The sequence below is a fragment of the Notamacropus eugenii genome (assembly GCF_028372415.1).
Source record: "Notamacropus eugenii isolate mMacEug1 chromosome Y unlocalized genomic scaffold, mMacEug1.pri_v2 SUPER_Y_unloc_2, whole genome shotgun sequence".
NCBI lineage: Eukaryota > Metazoa > Chordata > Mammalia > Diprotodontia > Macropodidae > Notamacropus > Notamacropus eugenii.
The window spans coordinates 351,527-370,779 of record NW_027325120.1 but is presented as its reverse complement, the minus strand read 5'-3'; positions in this window follow the sequence as shown (position 1 = coordinate 370,779).

Here is a 19,253-nt window from a genome sequence, read left to right as displayed (position 1 = left end):
CTTTTCAAGTCTTCCACTACCTGAGGCCATTGAATATTTATTTTGCAGGTTTTGGATGCAGAAGTCTTCATTTTAGGATTTCCTTTGATGGTAAGCATTGCTCTTCCTCATCTGAAGGCATGGAAGAAAATTTCTCTTCGCTAAGAAAGTAGCCTTTTCTATTCTTATTTTTCCTCTTTTTAGGCATTTTCCCAGCCTTGAACTTTGAGTCCTTTATGAAGAAGAAGGTATACTCTGGGGACCTGTAAGTTTCCAGTTCTTCCCAAGTGGCACAGTCAACGAAGAGGAATTTCCTCTGGCCTGCAGTCTGGTCTGGGAGCTACTGCAATCTTTTCCACCAAGGATATTTGAAGCTTCGTCATGTGTGGTTTGAGCAATCTTGGAACCACAGCTGCTACTTGAAATTCCACCCCCCAAGACCTGATCCAGTTCTATTCCTACCTGTGTGCATGGCCAGGGCTGGGCTGTGCTGCACTCCGAGATCTGTAGGATGGAAATTTTCTGCCAAGAATCTGCAGGTGTGGTTCACTTTCCACAACCACCACCACCTGCACCATGCCAGTATGCTCCTCCTCACCTCAGGATCGCCACTCAGGGCTGCCATCCATATAAGTTCCTTGATTCCCCCAGGAGATTTTTGTGGAGGACTCCTATCATGGATGCCCTGCTGCAGTAGCCATTGCCGCCCTGTAACCAGCTGGAGGCAAACCCTGTTCCCTTCTCACTCAGGTGAAAGCACTTGCTCACTGACCTTTGAAGCTGTTTTTGGCATTTGTGGGTTCAGTAATCTAGGAACCTTATCTGCTGCCCATGAGTTCCACCGCTGAGGCCTGCTCAAGCCTCATAGCCAAGTCTGGGCTTCGCTCCAAGGGTTACACTCTGCTCCGAGCCCAGTGTGATTCCTGTCCACCTTCCAGGCTGTCTTGGCCTGGAAATCTCTTTCACTCTGTCGTTTTGTGACTTCTGCTGCTCTACAATTTCTTTAAGGTCATTTCTGACAGGTATTTCATGGACCGTGGGGGGAGAGATACAGTAGGTGTTCCTTTCTCCTCCACCATCTTGACTCCATCATCTGATGAGGAAACTGTTGATCTTGCCATCACCCACAAATGTATCACCTCCATATCCAAGAATTCTGAATTCTCCTTATGGTTCACTTATCCCTTTGCCTTCCCTAACAAAACCCTACTCTTTTTCCACACCATGACATTTCATTCCTCAGTTCATTGCCAAAACATGTGCATGTTGATCCCCTGTTGACTTTGTGAAGTCCACACTGTTCTTTCCTCTTCAATTCCACCCAAAGGCTTGGAAACATTTCATAAATGCAAAAATGTACTGATCTTTGTTTGGAAGGAAATTTATGAAAGAAGCATCAAATTTATCGGAGATTTTTACCAGTCAGAAATCAGGCATTCAGGGAAATATTTGTACAGTTGCCCAAAGGTGTTGTGCAGTCACTTAGTGATACCAAACTTTGTAGGATGTCACGGACTTTTAATTAATGAGGATTTCTTGGCAACGATACTGCAGTGGCTTGCTATTTCTATCTTCAATGCATTCCCATTTTAGACAGTAAGTGTCTAAGCTCAGACATGAACTCTGATCTGTCAAGCTCCAAAGCTGATGTTCTGTCCAATTCACCACCTAACTTCTCTGACCAGAACTAGTAAAAAAATATAAATGATAAGTCTGGGAATATACAAAATCAGAGAGTGGAGCTATACCTGGATGCTTTTTCCTCAGTACCATGACTACGATACCAAAATCTCATCTTCTTGGTGAGAGAAATGTTTCCTTACTATTATATTAATAACGAGTTATTAAATTAAGATAACAGTTTTCTTTTTCTGTTTGGTAATTCAGGGACCAATCCCCATAAGGCAGCCAGTCTCTGAAGGACATTGCTGATCAATGAGATTTTCAAATCTTCAGGCTTTATGCTCCTAATTCTGGGCAGCCCTTCAACCAGCTAGCCAATCTTACTTCTGATTGGAATGAAAACAGAATTTGAATTCCAGCTGTAAAACACTAAGTTTATGCCCATGCAACCCGCCCGCCCACCCCCGCCCCCCCCATTATGAAATATGGTAAGCCAGCTAGTGAAACAGAAGCATTCTGTTTGGCCAGAGTGGTCTGGATAGAGATGGACGCTTTGGCCAGATTTCTGGGGATGACTGAGTCTCAAGATCCAGTCGTGTTCTCAGAAGAAGGAACTGAAGACTTTGAGCCCACCTCGTCATATTGATGTTAACGTAGCCACCCTGTCTTTGATTGTGAACCAAACAGGATTGATTTTCTCCTGTTTGGGACAACTTTTTCTGAAAGGTTTTTAAGAATTCAGTTATCTTCATGGTTTAGTCTTTGGGTACAGAAAGAGACCACTGACCATCAACATATTTTGAGCTAGCTTAACTGACAAATTGATTATTAATTGCTCAGAAACTCCATCTCTCAGGCTTTAAATTCATCTCATTGCCCCTATTCTTCATTCCTCTCAGATGGATACAGTCCATTCAGAACAAAGTCATCTTTTCCCTTTGAAAAACAGCTAATATTGTCAAATATATTGTGTATGTCTGAGTGCTTAGTTCTCTCTTTACCCGGTCATTGAATTAAGGTCTTCAAAGGGGCCACAGGATCATACGAACCTAGATGTTTAGAAAGGAGATTCCTCTGAGACCATCTAATCAGTTTTTTCAGGGATAGTTTGTCCAAGGTCATGCTCAAGATTTTAGAGTGAGAACTGAAACTGATAACAGAGGTTATCTATCCAAACTCTCTACAGACTTTGTCTCATTGGGGCCTCACAAAAAAATACCAAGGCACCTGCTACTATTTTACTAGTTCCATCTTAAACGTAAGCATATTCCAGCCTAGGGACATCAAAGGACAATGTGTCTGAGGTTCTTCTAAACTCAGGTCCAGTGCAATTTCTGAATTCTCACCCCGTCTCTTGAGTACCGAAACTTGTAAACACCGTCATGCAAGAGTGGCACATCCCCTAGAGGTCTGAAGGAGCTAAGGTTGGTCAGATTATCAAGGACATGTGAAAAAGTAGCTTTACATCTGCTATGAAGAAAGGAAGAAAAAGTAAGGACAAGACTTCAGCCCAGGACAAATAGTATGGTGATAATTAATGGAAAATATAGAGGTTACTCTTTGGTTTTTAATTCTTTTCTTTATTTAATTCATTTATTTCATTTTCTCTTCCCAGTAACATACCCTTTGGTCAGCGAGGCACAGACCAAAAATGGCCCTTAAGAACCAGCAAAAAAAAACAGGGGAAAAGATGGTAAGAGACAGCGTCGGAGATCTTGATGAAATTAGGTCCCTTGACCCAAGTCAATGCCAAAATAGAGTTTAGAAAACACTGGCACATGGAGGGGCTATCAAAGCAAAGGGGTAGGGTGGGGTAGGGCAGGGGAGAAGCCAGTGAAGAAAGAAGAGTTGTGATGCTGAGTCAGCAGTGACCCACAAGGGCCAGTTACTCCACGGGGCATTCCCCATTCTTCTTTACTGAAAGAACTGGCAGATGTGATGCGTGAACAACCAAGTGTCAGTGATACTGAAATGCTCTTGGAGAAAAGGAGAGTTTCTACAGGACTGAAGAAGACCAAAGTTCCCCTTGATTTTCAACAAAGGGGAGAGAATAACATCTACAAACTCCAAGTCACTCAGCATGATCTTGATTGCAGACCATAGTCTAGGACAGATGATGAAGTGAGTGGCTTTGTAAAGACATTGATCTGAGCCAATTTTACACAGGAATGCTCAGAAGGGGCGGAAATGAGACACTGACAGCTGGTGTTTAGCAGGCAGACCCCCTCAAAATTTCCTCAGCATACGTGTAGCAACCCTCTCATTATACATTTGTGGGAATAGAGGACCAGGCAGAAGAGTTGCCTTATCCATTGTCACACTCGGGTACACTTACTCCCAGCTCAACACTCTCTGATACTCATGGTCATCTTCAATTCTTCCATTCAGTTCACAAGAACTTTTGATTCTACCAACAAAGCCTATCTTTCATCAGTGCTTCCACTCCCATGGCAATCACCCTCATTTAAGCCCTAACCACCTCTCATGACTCGATTCCTACAGTTCCCTCCTATTGGATCACCCTCTCCCAAGTCTCACCAGACCTCAATCCGTCTTACGCCCAGATCCCCAACTGATCATTCCTTAGCCAGATATTCCGTACTCATAAACCTTCAATACTTCTCTATGGCTTCTGGGATGAACAGTACAATCATTATCCTGGCAAGTAAAGCTTTCCACTAGCTGGAGTCTACCATCCATGCCCTTCATTTCAGTCAAACTACCCTTCTCTCTCCTTCCCATACATGACTCTTCTCTGGCTTCTAACCTTTGGCACACATTGTAGTCCCTCAAGTGTAGAATGCCCTCCTTCCTCAGCTTCAACTCTTCTGAGGTCTAAAGTCATCAGGGGGAAGGGATGCGTGAGGGTTAATACCTCAAGCGAATTTGTGAGAAAAATCCAATGAACATGTTCCTGTACTTTCAAAAGAGGGAGGCAAGAGAATTCAATGTGACAGTTATAAGAAAAACCTAAAGTAGTCTTGAAGGGGCATGGTAAGGTCTGGATTGTCCTCAACAACGAAAAGTAATGACACAATTGCTGCTGTCTCTATTTTATTATTGTTATCCATAACCTAAACAGCTCTTGAAGATGCCAAAGAACTTTGTAAATGCTATCTCACTTTATTTGTGCAAAACGTGTTTTGTAATTGTGTACATATACTCTCTGGCTTTCTCTTGGCAGGTAGACTTCAAAATATTTTATAGAGACTAACGCAGCTTTAAATGGGATATCTCCTTCTTTCTCTTGCTATTGGACTTTTTTAGTAATATATATATATATATATATATATATATATATAAATGTAGAAGGTTTGTGTGGATTATATGGTAACCTGCAACGCTTCCAAAGTTGTTTTCTAGTTAGAGTAGCTTTTTACTTGATTCTCTGGGATTCTCTAAGTATATTTTCATATCATCTGCAAAGGGTGATAACTTTGTTTCTTTCTGTCTATTCAAATTCCTTCAATTGATTTTTCTTCTCTTATTGCTACAGCTAACATTTCCAGTACCGTATTGAATATAGTGGTGATAATAGAAATCGTTGTTTCACCCCGTTGTTTTTGGAATATATTTAGTTTACCCCATTGCATATAATATTTGATGAAGGTTTTATGCAGATACTTGTTATGATTCCATAGAAATTTACGTTTATTTCTATATTCTCCTGTGTTTTCAATAAGAATGGGTGTCGTATTTTGTCAAAAGCTTTTTCTGCTTCTACTAAGAAAACCATCAGATCTAAGTAAGTGGAAAAGCATCAATTCTTAGATGGTAGGCTGAGACAATATAATAAAAATGTCATTTCTACCAAAATTGATCTACTTTTTCACTGCCATATGAATCTTAAGATCAGATCATTATTTTCTAGAACTAGAAAAAATACCATCAAAATTCATCTGGAAGAACAAAAGGCCCAGAATATCAAGGGAATTAATGAAAACTGATGCTAGGCAGCACTCTTTGTTATGGCGAGAAACTGGAAATTAAGGGGATGTCCATGAATTGGGGAATGAATAAATACATTATGATATAGAAATGTAATGTAATAATATTACGCTCTCAGAAATGATGAAAATGACGACTTCAGAGAAGCCTGGAAACATTGATATGGCCTGATGCTGAGTGAAAGAGGCACAAGCAGGAGAAATTTGTGCACAGCAGGGACGACAGTGTGGGAAACTTTTTTCTGGTAGACTTGGAACTTCATTGCAATGCAAAGATTTAAAAACATTCCCAACGGTATTTTAAGGCAAAGTGCCTTCCACATTCAGAGAAAGAACTATGGAATTCAATCGCACAATGTAGTAGATCATCTTTGTGTGTGTGTGTGTGTGTGTGTGTGTGTGTGTGTGTGTGTGTATTACGTTTTTGATTGTTGAGTGGTTTCTATCACTCATTTTATTTTTTCTATGCAGCATGACTATGGTCAAAATGTACTTAATAGGGATATATATGTAGAAGCTATATAAAATTGTATGCTGTCTTCGGGAGGGAAGGAGGAGAGTGGGAAAACAAATCTAAGTTATATAGTAGTGATTGTAGAACAGTGAAAATAAATAAAATTAATAAAAAGAAAAAGGAAATGCTAGGGAAAGTGGCCTAGTTCTATCAGACCTACCGGATCTCTTATCGTTTTATAAAGCAAGAATTATGAAAACCACTTGGTACTCGCTAAGAAAAAGAAGAATAGGCCAGTGGAGTAGGTATTCGAGACACAGTAGTCAATGAATATATCAACCTACTGTTTGATAAAACCAGGGACCCCATTAAACAAAAATTGCTTCAAAAACTGGATAATGGTGAGGAGGAAACTGGTCGTAGATCAATGTCTGACACAGAAAAAAGAATAAATTTCTAATGGGTATATGATCTAAGTATAAAGATTGATACTGTAAGCAAATTAGTGGAGCAAGAAATAGTGTAATTATCAGATTTATGAAGAGGGGAAGAATTATTGACTAAACAAGAATTAGAAAGCATTATGAAGTGCGAAATGGATAATTTGGATTACATTAAATTGAAAAGGTTTTGCACAACCAAATCCAATTCAAGCAAGATTAGGAGGGAAGCAGAAATGTGGGAAAGAAATTTTGCAGCTAGGGTCTGTGATGAAGGTTTCATTTCTGAAATATATAGAGAACTGAGTCAAATGTACAAGAATGCAAGTCATTCCCCAGTTGATAAATGATAAAAGAATATGAGCAGGCAGTTGTCAGAGGAAGAAATTATAGATATCCATAATTATATGAAAAAATGCTCTAACTTGCTATTGATTAGAGAGATGCAAATCAAAACAATTTTGAGATATCACATTACACCTATCAGATTGGCTAATATGACAAAACTGGAAGATGATAAATGTTGCAGAAGATGTGGGAGAGCTGGAACACTAATTCATATTTGATGGAGCTGTGAACTGGTCCAATCATTCTGAAGAGCAATTTGGAACTATGCCCAAAGGGCCACAGAAATGTGCACACCTTTTCACTCAGGAATATCTATTCTGATACTGTATCCCAAAGAGGTAATAGAAACGGGAAAGGGTCCCACACGTACAAAAATATTTATACTAGCTCTTCTTGTGGTGTCCAAAAACTGGAAATCAAGAGGATGCCCATCAATTGGGGAATGATTGAATAAATTATGGTACATGAATATAATGGAATACTATTGCGCTGTAAGAAGTGATGAACAGGAAGACTTCAGAGAGACCTGGAAAGTCTTATATGAACTGACGGTGGGTGAAAGGGGAACAACCAGGAGGACTCCGTACACAGCACCAATCACAGTCTGCAAGGAATTGTGTGGCAGACTTAGTAATTCATTGCAATGCAAAGACTTAAATGATTCCAAATGGTCCCTTAAGGCAAAATGCCTTCTACATTCAGAGAAAGAACTATGGAATTCGATCACAGAATGAAGCAGATCATTTTCTTTTATATTATGTTTTGGTTTCATCCATTCATTTTAATTCTTTTATGCAGTATGACTAAGATGAAAATGTATTTAATAGAAAAGGACTGTAGAAATTATATATAACTCTATGACGTCTCAGGGAGGGAGTGATGGGTTGGGGGTTGAGGAGGGAAAAAATCAAAGTCGTATGGAAGCTGTTGTAGAACACTGAAAAAAAAATATGATAACAATAATAATAAAAGAAAAAAGTAAATATAATCTCATTAAATCCTCACTCCAATCCTGCAGCTAGGTGCTATCACAAACCCCATTTTACATAAGAAGGAAATGAGGCTGAAAAGGTTTCAATGTTTGCCCTGTGTCAGGCAATCAGTCAATAGACATTTATCTTCAAAAACTTGCCACACACCAGTCACTGTGATAAGCACTAAGGATACAAAAAAAAATTGAAAAGACGGTTCCTGCGCTCAGGCACTCACATTTTGGTGGGAGAGACAAGAAGCAAATTATTATGTCCATACCAAATATAAACAGTGCATCAAAATGAAACAGAATCACAGAGGGAAAACACAAACGATGGAGCATGAAAAGTAAACTAGGGAAGGAAGTGAAGCATACACTTGAGGGAAGCCAGGAGGTGGAGTTGTGGCTGAAGAACATTTCAGCTCTGTAGGACATCCATTGGAAGGGTATGAAGTCTGGAGATGGCTACATGGAGATTAGGAATATTTAAGGGAAATGGAAAGGTAGGAAGAGATCAGGCTGTGACCTTTAATGTGAAAATAGTGTTTTCTCTTTCTGTCTGGATGTGATAAGTAATCTTTGGATTCTGTTGAATGGAGAGGTGACATGCTCAGAACTGCGACTTAGGAAAATCTCTTTGAGGGGGAGGAGCCAAGATGGCGGAGTAGAAAGACACACATAAACATACCTCCGAAACCACAACCCATAGAACGGCTACAGGGAAGTAACTCACGGTGAATTCTCCACCCAGAGGCCACGGAACATTGGAACGAGGGAGATTTCTGTTCTGGAGAGACCTGCAAACCTCTCTCGGGGGGTCCTTCGCGCTGCGGACTGGGCGCCGGTACTGGGAGGTGAGTGCAGCCCTGCTGCGGTCTCGGCACCGAGAGGAAAAGATCCTAGCGGGTTTCAGGGATGGGATCTCCAGTGGCCGCGCGGGTCCCTCCACCCACAGAGGGACCTGCAAACCTCTCGCAAAAGGTCTGTCGCGCTGCAGACGCGGAGCCCAGCCCAGACCTGCCGCGGCCGCGGCACCAACAGGTACAGATCCGAGCAGGCTTCAGGGACGGGATCTCCAGCGGCCGCACAAGTCCCTCCACCCACAGGTGATGGGGTTCAGCGAGAGAGTCTCTTGGTCAGGTCGAGAGGGGAGTGGGGTGCCCCCATAACTCAGGCCCCCCCGGGAGGTAGAAGCTGAGAGGCGGCTGCAGACCGGGGCTCCCCAAGGGGGCAGGACCCTGGATCCATTGTGGAAGGTCTGTGCACAAACCCCCTGAGGGAACTGAGCCTGACAGGCGGCCCTGCCCCGACCTGACCACCTGAACTTAATCTCACACTGAATAGCAGCCCTGCCCCCGCCAAAAGTCCTAAGGCTGGAAGCAGCATTTGAATCTCAGACCCCAAGGTCTGAGGTTTGGCTGGGAGGATCAGGAGGCGAGGTGGGTGTGAGGAGAATATTCAGAGGTCAAGTCACTGGCTGGGAAAATGCCCAGAAAAGGGAAAAGAAATAAGACTATAGAAGGTTACTTTCTTGGTGAACATCCATTCCCTCCCTTCCTTTCTGATGAGGAAGAACAATGCTTATCATCAGTCAAAGACACAGAAATCAAGGCTTCTGTGTCCCAGCCCAACCAATGGGCTCAGGCCATGGAAGACCTGAAAAAGAATTTTGAAAATCAAGTTAGAGAGGTAGAGGAAAAGCTGGGAAGAGAAATGAGAGACATGAAGTCAAAGCATGGACAGCAGATCAACTTCCTGCTAAAGGAGACCCAAAAAACGTTGAAGAAAATAACACCTTGAAAACTAGCCTAACTCAATTGGCAAAAGAGGTCCAAAAAGCCAATGAGGAGAAGAATGCTTTCAAAAGCAGAATTAGCCAAATGGAAAAGGAGATTCAAAAGCTCACTGAAGAAAATAGCTCTTTCAAAATTAGAATGGCACAGATGGAGGCTAAGGACTTCATGAGAAAGCAAGAAATCACAGAACAAAGCCAGAAGAATGGAAAAATGGAAGATAATTTGAAATATCTCATTGGAAAAACAACTGACCTGGAAAATAGATACAGGAGAGACAATGTAAAAATTATGGGACTCCCTGAAAGCCATGATCAAAAGAAGAGGCTAGACATAATCTTTCATGAAATTATCAAGGAAAACTGCCCTGAGATTCTAGAACCAGAGAGCAAAATCAATATTCAAGGAATCCACAGAACACCGCCTGAAAGAGATCCAAAAAGAGAAACTCCTAGGAACATTGTGGCCAAATTCCAGAGTTCCCAGGTCAAGGAGAAAATATTGCAAGCAGCTAGAAAGAAAGAATTCAAGTATTGTGGAAATACAATCAGGATAACACAAGATCCAGCAGCCTCTACATTAAGTGATCGAAAAGCATGGAATAGGATATTCCAGAAGTCAAAGGAACTAGGACTAAAACCAAGAATCACCTACCCAGCAAAACTGAGTGTAATACTTCAGGGGAAAAATTGGTCTTTCAATGAAATAGAGAATTTGCAAGCATTCTTGATGAAAAGACCAGAGCTGAAAAGAAAATTTGACTTTCAAACACAAGAATGAAGAGAAGCATGAAAAGGTGAACAGCAAGGAGAAGTCATAAGGGACTTACTAAAGTTGAACTGTTTACATTCCTACATGGAAAGACAATATTAGTAACTCTTGAAACATTTCAGGATCTGGGTACTGGGTGAGATTACACACACACACATGCACACACGCACACATACATAGAGACAGAGTGCACAGAGTGAATTGGAGAGGAGCGGATCATATCTTGAAAAGAAATGAAATCAAGCAGTGAGAGAGAAATATATTGGGAGGGGAAAGGGAGAAATTGAATGGGGCAAATTATCTCTCACAAAAGAGGCAAGCAAAAGCCTCATTAGTGGAGGGATAAAGAGGGGAGGTGAGAGAAAAACATGAAGTCTACTCTCATCACATTCCACTAAAGGAAAGAATAAAATGCACACTCATTCTGGTATGAAAACCTATCTCACAATACAGGAAAGTGGGGGATAAGGGGACAATCAGGGTGGGGGGGGATGATAGAAGGGAGGGCATGGGGAGGAGAGTGCAATTCGTGGTTGACACTCATGGGGAGGGATAGGATCAAAAGAGAATAGAAGTAATGGGGGACAGGATAGGATGGAGGGAAATATAGTTAGTTCTATACAACACACATATTATGGAAGTCATTTGCAAAACTACACAGATTTGGCCTATATTGAATTGCTTGCCTTCCAAAGGGAAGGGGTGGAGAGGGAGGGAGGTAAAGAAGTTGGAACTCAAAGTGTTAGGATCAACTGTCGAGTAATGTTCTTGCCACTAGGAAATAAGAAATACAGGTAAAGGGGTGTAGAAAGCTATCTGGCCTTACAGGACAAAAGAGAAGACGGAGACAAGGGCAGAGAGGGATGATAGAAGAGAGAGCAGATTGGTCATAGGGGCAATTAGAATGCTTGGTGTTTGGGGGGGGTGGGGAGAAAAGGGGAGAAATTTTGTAACCCAAAATTTTGTGAAAATGAAAGTTAAAAGTTAAATAAATAAATTTAATTTAAAAAAAAAGGAAAATCTCTTTGAGATCTGAGGGGCAGATGGGGTGGGGTGGGGGGTGTAATTACCTAACAAAGCAAGCAAGACTGCTGCAACAGTTCAGGTGTGACGTGAAAAGGGCTTTCATCAGCCTGGTATCTGGGTATGGAGAGAAAGAGAAGCATACAAGAAACATGAAAATAGAATCAACTGGACCTGGCCACACAGTTGGGTGCATTTGAGGGAGGCGTTGCGGTAGATATGAAGGCTGCGTACCTGAATGTCTGGGAGGAAACAGGGACCCTCAGTACAATGGAGAAATTTGGAGGATGGGTCAGAGGAAAGATGCGTTCTTGTTTGAGTATGCTGGACTTGAGATTTTGATGGGGCTTCCCTTTGGAGGTGTCCAAAAAGCAGTGAATTAATTCATAGGCTCTGAGTAAAGAGAGGAAATAATAAGTTGATGTCTTCGAAGGGGCATCAATATGTAGTCTGTAGTCTTCTAGCGTGCTCCTGGACTCTCACTTCTGGTACTGTTCCTTTCCAAGAGCACAGGTGAGCCAGATTTTTTTTTTTTATACATACTGACTCTCCCTCCCTCCCGGATGGGAGATGATGGTCATACCCCAAAAATAAAAGAGTCCAAACAACAACTATGGTGAGCTAATCCCTCAAAGCTGCTTTTGAGTAATCACTCTTACAAGCAATTTTTGTACAATATAGTACCTTCTCTCCCCAGGATACTTCATTTACCCCCAAGCATCAGAACTGAAACATATCTGATTTGGGACATCTCCTATTAATTTTCTCTTGGTAACTCTTCCTGACCTTACGTGGGTATATACAAATATACTCAAGGCAGCCCTGCACCGAGTCTTCCAGGGAGTTCTACCAAAAAAAAATAAAATACACTAGTGGGAATGATCCTGGTGGTGGTCTTTGTAGGGACACTTGTGTTATGCTGGGTTTCTTACCCAAAAATAAGTGATGGACAAAAGTGGGGATTTCCATTTAACTTTCAATTTCAATCCAGCCAAAGTGAAGTTAAAATTTTCGATTTAACTTTCCAATTATTTTTCATTTAATTTTACCCTATACACGCAAACACACATTCACCTACATACACAGACAGACAGACAGACACAGACACACACAGACACACACACACACACTGCCTTTCACCCACAGGAATAATTAACCTCTGACTTATACTCTCAAACAAACAGAATTTCAGTCCGCCGTCTGATGACTGGTCAACAAGCAAAATCCCTTGAGTTGGAGACAGGACTTTTGAAAACAAGTGGCAGATACGTTAATGACACTGAACACAATTTTGTAAATTCTCTTCTACAAATGCCATCTCAAAATTATATAGCAATTCCACTCAAGTTTCATCCTCAGCTTTGGGAGAAATTGTCACGCTGAATTTAAATGCTGTCCTGTTGCTATACAAGTATTTACTCCAAAATCCAAGCCTGAAATGACTCCTGTTATACAAGACTGGTAGAATTGAGTTTAATTTTTTCTTGCTGTGATAAGGATAGACTGCTGATACTGCCCACCATCCTCCCAGTGTATTACAGTTCCAATTCCACCTTCCTGCATAGCCTTCTTGCTTAAAACTTAGGAACTTCACCTTTGCTATATCTCTGTGTTCCCATGTGACTTGATTTCTGAATGAGCTATTGTTCATCTGTCCATATCTCGCTATGCTGTATTTGGTTACGAATATAAACAGAAAATATGGAGACATTTTGTTTTTCTTGAATGCAATACGAAGTGCAAGGAGTCACACAAAATGTCCTCTAAATTTTCATGACTTCAGTCTCCATCACCCTTCCTGGGTACTACCTCTATTCCATGATTCTCCCTCTATTCAGACCACATATCCATGTGATATTTTGTTGTTAACAGCTCCTCAAAGTTTCTTGCATTCATTGCCTTTCCTCTCACAAAAGCTCATCATTTCTCATCCCCCTAATTGGTCTTCTCCTATTAGGATTTCCCCCCCTATTTGATCCATCATTTCCTCACCAGCCTAAAGGGTGTTCCAGAAGCCGGGGTCAGCCAATCTGTACAGTGGCTCCCCAGTGCATCAAGAATCAAATAGAGACACTTCTGTTTGCCATTCAAAACCGTTTCCCCACTGCCTATATCCTACCTTTACTATATAATATTCGAGAATTATTCTGTTGGTAAATAATCATTTACTAAGCGCCTACAGTGTGTCAGGCACTGTGCTATAGGTGGGGTATATGTAAAGAAGCAAAAGATCATTTCTGACCTCAAGGAATTCCAACTCCAAAGAGGGAGAAAACAGACAAGTCATATGCAGAATTGTGAAAATAATTGACCAAGGTAATGCAATAGAATTAAGAAGTGTTCAGAAAAGCTTCTATTACAAGACTGGAAAAGAAATGTCAGGGTAGTGAGAAGACAGAGATGAGAAAGAAGAGTACTTTAAGCATGGGGAAGAGTCAGAGAAATGGCAGGTGCTAAGAGATGGAAGTTCTTGTTTGTGGAATAGACAGGAGGCCAGTGTCACTGAGTCAAAGACAGAGGTGCAGCAATACTGGAAAGGAAGGGGGGTGATTCTACTTGAGGACCACCATTCAGCAAGATCTGCCTGCTTACGGTGACACTTCATTTTTGATCTCCATGCCTTTGAAAAGTCTTCTCCACATGACCCCCACAAAGACCAACCAATTACTTGTCAGTGGGCAAGATAATGTAGTCTTTGCGACTCCTCTAGATATCAAAGGAAATTGAAATGCTTAGGCCTCTGGTCAGTTCATCTATTCCAAAAACTCCAGTGTCTCTCTTGTATAAGTGAGCAAACAGAAAGTCCTCTCTTTCTCGTTTAAAGTTTTTCACTTTTTAGTTATTTCCTGTCTTCTTAGTTTGTTTGCATACTAGACTCCTTCATTTAACTACCTACTTGCTGTTCCTCACACATGCAACTTAATTTCAGAAAGTCCCCCATGACGGTATAAAGATCCCCACAGAGGTGGTGATCAATAAATGATTATTGAACGGAAGGAAATTGAACGTAGGTGCATAATAAATGCTTCACGAACAATTACTTTCTATTAAGGAAGATAGCCCAGTCTTTCGCTGACATCTGGTGTTCATACAGGATACTGCGAGTACCTTAAAAGTTTAAGACCAGGAAAAATACTTCGAAACTCATCATTTAATGACATCACATGTTACCATTATTCCATGGTGACTTTGAGGTGGCTATCTTGTGTACAACTCCTGATATTACACCTAGGTGAATTCTAGAGATTACTTTTATTGAATTTAACCTGTGACACTCCTCTTGGTTAAAAAGAAGAAATGGAGCTGAATGAGGTTCTAAATTTATGATAGGAAGTGAATAAGAAATTTCTTCAGTAGCTATAGTAATTCTGTCTAAACCATCAATATGCAATAAGGTTTAAAATTCTTTGTTATATCAAAGTTCACCTGATGTAGGATCAGAAGTCAGTGAAGACACCATTGAGTTGATTTCCACCATCAATATACCAGCTAATAACTCACTCACCAGAGAAATATGCAGAGGAAATACGTACCAACACGAAAGAAATTTATGAAAGAAATATGATAATTACAGAGAGACTTGACCATCAGGCATGCAGACAAATATTGACACTTGCATGCAGGGATAGTAAATAAAAACAATTACACGGGGAGTGAGAGAAATCAAATAGTGAGTGTGGCAACAAATGGACACTTTGTGTTCAGTAGCAGGGCTGCTATGCCAATCTGGCTCCTCGACTGCCAAATGTTAAAGGATGTTCACAATGTGAGTGCCACTTTTATGCTCCATTTGAACAAACAAAAGTGTCTGTGCCTCCATCTCTGTCTCTCTGTTTCTCTCTCTGTTCTTGGCTATGACTCTGTTTCTGCTTTCTGGCACTATCAACCTTTTAGACTGTGTAACTGTTGCTTCAGTTTCCTCTCTGCCCCGCCATTCCTTTCAGATTTTCAGTTAGTTCATGGGTTCATGGGAGAGCAGACCTAGAACTGTAAGCAACGTCATAAGCTATCTACGTGCACCCAATTTATTTTACAGAAGGGGCAACTGAACACGCAGAGGGCAAGTGACTCATCTGAGAGTGCACAGACGATGATCCTGTCTAAAGCAGGATTTGAACCTGAGTCTTACTGAGTTGAAATTTAGTGTCATATACACCAGATCTCACTGCCTCTATTCTCTCATCGAATTAAGTTATTCTCATCTCTCTTGAAGTTCTGAGATCAAAGGTATAAGGAAGAGTTCAAGATCTTTATGTTAAATGAATAAAAAAAACCACGTCAATTCAATGGAAATATTCCTCTGATAAGCAGTCAGTAGATCTTTATTGACTTTAATTGAATTCTTTGGATTGCTGTCTGCCTAACATTCTATCCTGAAGTTGTCACTTCCTTTACCCCTTTGATTACTAAACTTATTAACTCCCCTACTTACCTTTTCCTCTTGTTGATCTGAGAGATTTGAAAGGATTTATACAGCAGATTAGCTCATGCGATATACATACATACAAATACATATATACATATATACATAATCATTTGAAAATCTGAATCCGACATTGATTTTGCATCAGACGGGGCCTAAAGTGAAAAGTTAGCACCACTCTGTGGTTCTCAGGAAACCATTCGGCCTACTATTCTGAACCGAATTCATTCTCTCCCCACCCTTCTCTACCTATCTCAGGATTACCATAGGCATATAGAGTACTGTCATCAACAACCAAAAAGACAGACTTTGTATAAAACATCGTCTGGGGTGATCTCTTCACACAAAACCTCATCTTTTCTACAGCTGCTATGCTAAGGAAACAAAATAATGCAACACATTAGCCCAGGTGTTCTTTCTTGCTTAGAGACCAGTCCCCAAACACCACATAACTATTAACAGTGATTCTGCATGCTTAGAAAAGAGTTGATGGGAATGTCAACAGCGTAGGTTGTTCTAATTGCCCTTCCAAGGCCTAGTAATGTACAGAACAGGTTGGAAAATCTTAAGGAACTGTTTAAGTGGAATAGTTTCAATAAATAGCAAAGACTTTTAGGCTTAAAATTTTGAGAAAGCGCCAAAACGATAATGGCCAAAGAAAATGTTGGGTAATCACTTTCTTGTTCGTTGGCTTTTAAGTCACGTCCGTCTAGAAAACCCCATTTGTTTAGTCCTTAATGCCTGTCCATCATCGGGCTAGGTTTTTGGGAGAGGAGAAAGTAGAGAATGAAACAGAGGAAGAGTAAGAATGAAAGAAATAGCACTCCCTGGAATGTGTTATCTCCACTTGGCTTCTATAACTCAATGGACTCGCTTTTTCTTCTCCTTCCCATTTCCCCTCATCTGGGAGTCATCAAATTAGACAGTGCTCTCTGACAACAACACTCCTTGCCTGCATAGAGAAAGAGGAAGAGGAGGTTAGTAATGGGACCATATTGTGGGAGAGTGGAAGGAGCTTGGGTTTGGAGTCAAACAGTCCTGTGCTTAAATCTTGCCTCTATCCCTGATGACCTGTGTAATCCTGAGCAAGTTCCTTAAGGTTGTGAGCTTCAGTTTCCAGATCAGTTAAATGAGAAGGTTTCATTACATAACTTCTGAGATCCCTTTCATTATCAGATCTGTATTTCTGTGTTCGATCCTAAGCTTCTCAGTTTTCTCTAGGTCTCAGTTTCCTCACCTATAAATTAAATCATTTGGATACAGAACCTCCGATACCACTTGCAGCTTTCAATCTACAATCTTTTGCGTCACCTTTTGCAAATTACCTCTCTAACAAGACAGGATTCGAAGAAATTATTTCAGCGGTCCTTCCAATCTCGGGGTATGATCCTATGTAATAAATGAAAACTTTAAATGTATAACTGATCAGAGAGGGACCGAAGGTCACAGATACATTCCATACATTTGGGAATGCTGGTAGTCCCTGAAAGTAGAAAGATGGCTTTGTTCAGAATGGAGGGAATCATTTGGACAGGAAAGGGGAACATGGTTCAGAGGCAATGACATGAATGAAAAGCCTGACAGACAGAGTTTCCGGATAAGTAATAATGACTTTATTTAGCTGGCTGATGAACAAGGCAAGAACAAAAACATAACGATCATTGAACGTTTAATACCTTTGGGAAAGGAAGTGCCCCTGACAGGTGAAAATCAACCCTCACTGGTGAACAATTAATGAGGAGGAGGGCTCAAAGTCTTCAGTTTTCCCTATTGAGAACGTGGTTTGATCATGAGACTCAGTCACATCCAGTAATCTGGAACACTCTGATTAGTTGCCTTCCTCATGAACCTTAACCCACGGTGAGATTGGCGTTATAAAAGGAGAGACTTAATGCTCTTGCCTTGGAATTCACTGAGATCACATGACATTCACACATTAAACAAAATTAAGGTCTTCTAGTTGATTGAGGCCAAGGAACAAGGAGCATGCTCTTGAAGATTTGAAAATCATATTTATCAGCAATGTCATTCAGGTACTTAAAAGAGCTGTTTCCTAAATAAGGGGAAACAGAGTGGGAAAGCCCTAATTTAATACACTGTTATTAATACAACAGAAAAATCACTTTTCTCAGTAAGAAGAGGAGATATTGAAGTAGAAAGCTAGCCTGGAATCCACACCCTTCCACTGAGGGCGATGACTACATCTGTAACCTCCCTATCTGATTTTGTATTGTCATGGAGTTGTTACTATTTTTCTATGGAGCCTGGGTAGGACAAATACGTGGTGCAGGAGATGTCTTGTTTCTTTCAAATTCTACTTCTGAGAAGGTGGCCAGATCATTCAAAGGATCCCTTGAAAAGACCCGCTCTAGACCTCCCAGACATTATAGAATGTAGACAAAGGGAGGAAAAGTTAAAGAGTACATGTACTGACTGGCGGATTATTTGGGTGTCTTACTTCGTAATGTGTTTGGAGTTAAGCCAATATTATGTCCAAATACAAATGTGTGTATGAATCATGCACAGATCACCTATGGATAACAATAATCTCGTTATAGGCTACATTGTTCATAGTATCTTGAGTTTTGACTAATTGTTTAAGTGATAATTCAGTATGCAAGTTATGCATTTTTTCCTGGAGGGGAAAGTCAAGGCAGTTGGAGTTAAGTGACTTGTCAAAGGTCACACAGCCAGTAAGGGTCATGTGTCTGAGGCAGATTTGACTCACATCTTCCTGACTGGAGGGTTGGTGCTCTGTTCACTGAACTCTCTAGCTGCCCATAAATTATGATTTTTTTAACAGATCACCATATTTGGCCTTCCATCTTTCACAAAGTTTAAGTTTTTATGACTTTCCACTTATTTCTGTATTTCATGGCTTGTTCCCAATTGGCATCACACATCAATTATTGTCTCAGGGAGATGGGAGTGGAGCACGTAGTGGTAGGGATGGAATTGGGAATTCAAGATGTAAAAATGGTTTTAAAAATTTTATATATGATTGGAGAAAAAAAAGTAATTAAAAAATTTTAAAGAAAACTGCTACTCCACCATATCTCCACCAAAAAAGATTAAGTTACTTCAGGGAAGTGATAGTCTTTCCTCTTCTTGCATTCATATTGCTTCCCAAAGGTTTATTAATTGATCGCTTATCATTTCTGGAACTTCATTATGTATTGTTTCTAATATTACGTCTTCTTTCTTTAGATTTTTATTGGTTAAGGTTCCATTTTAATCTGTGTCTACTTTTACTTGTCGCTGTGAGAAGTTTCAGATTCTATGAACCTCTTTGAATTCCCCTTGAATCTTTTCACTTAATTTGGCCTTGCACACTCAAATATGATGCCATTACCCTAGTATGGCCCTCCATTGTGTGTTTCCTGTGGATTGCCCTACCTGCTTCCCACCGATGCCTTCCATTTTCTCTTACCACCCAGTTCCCTGGAGCTCATTCCCCCCATTAGTTACATCACTAGGTA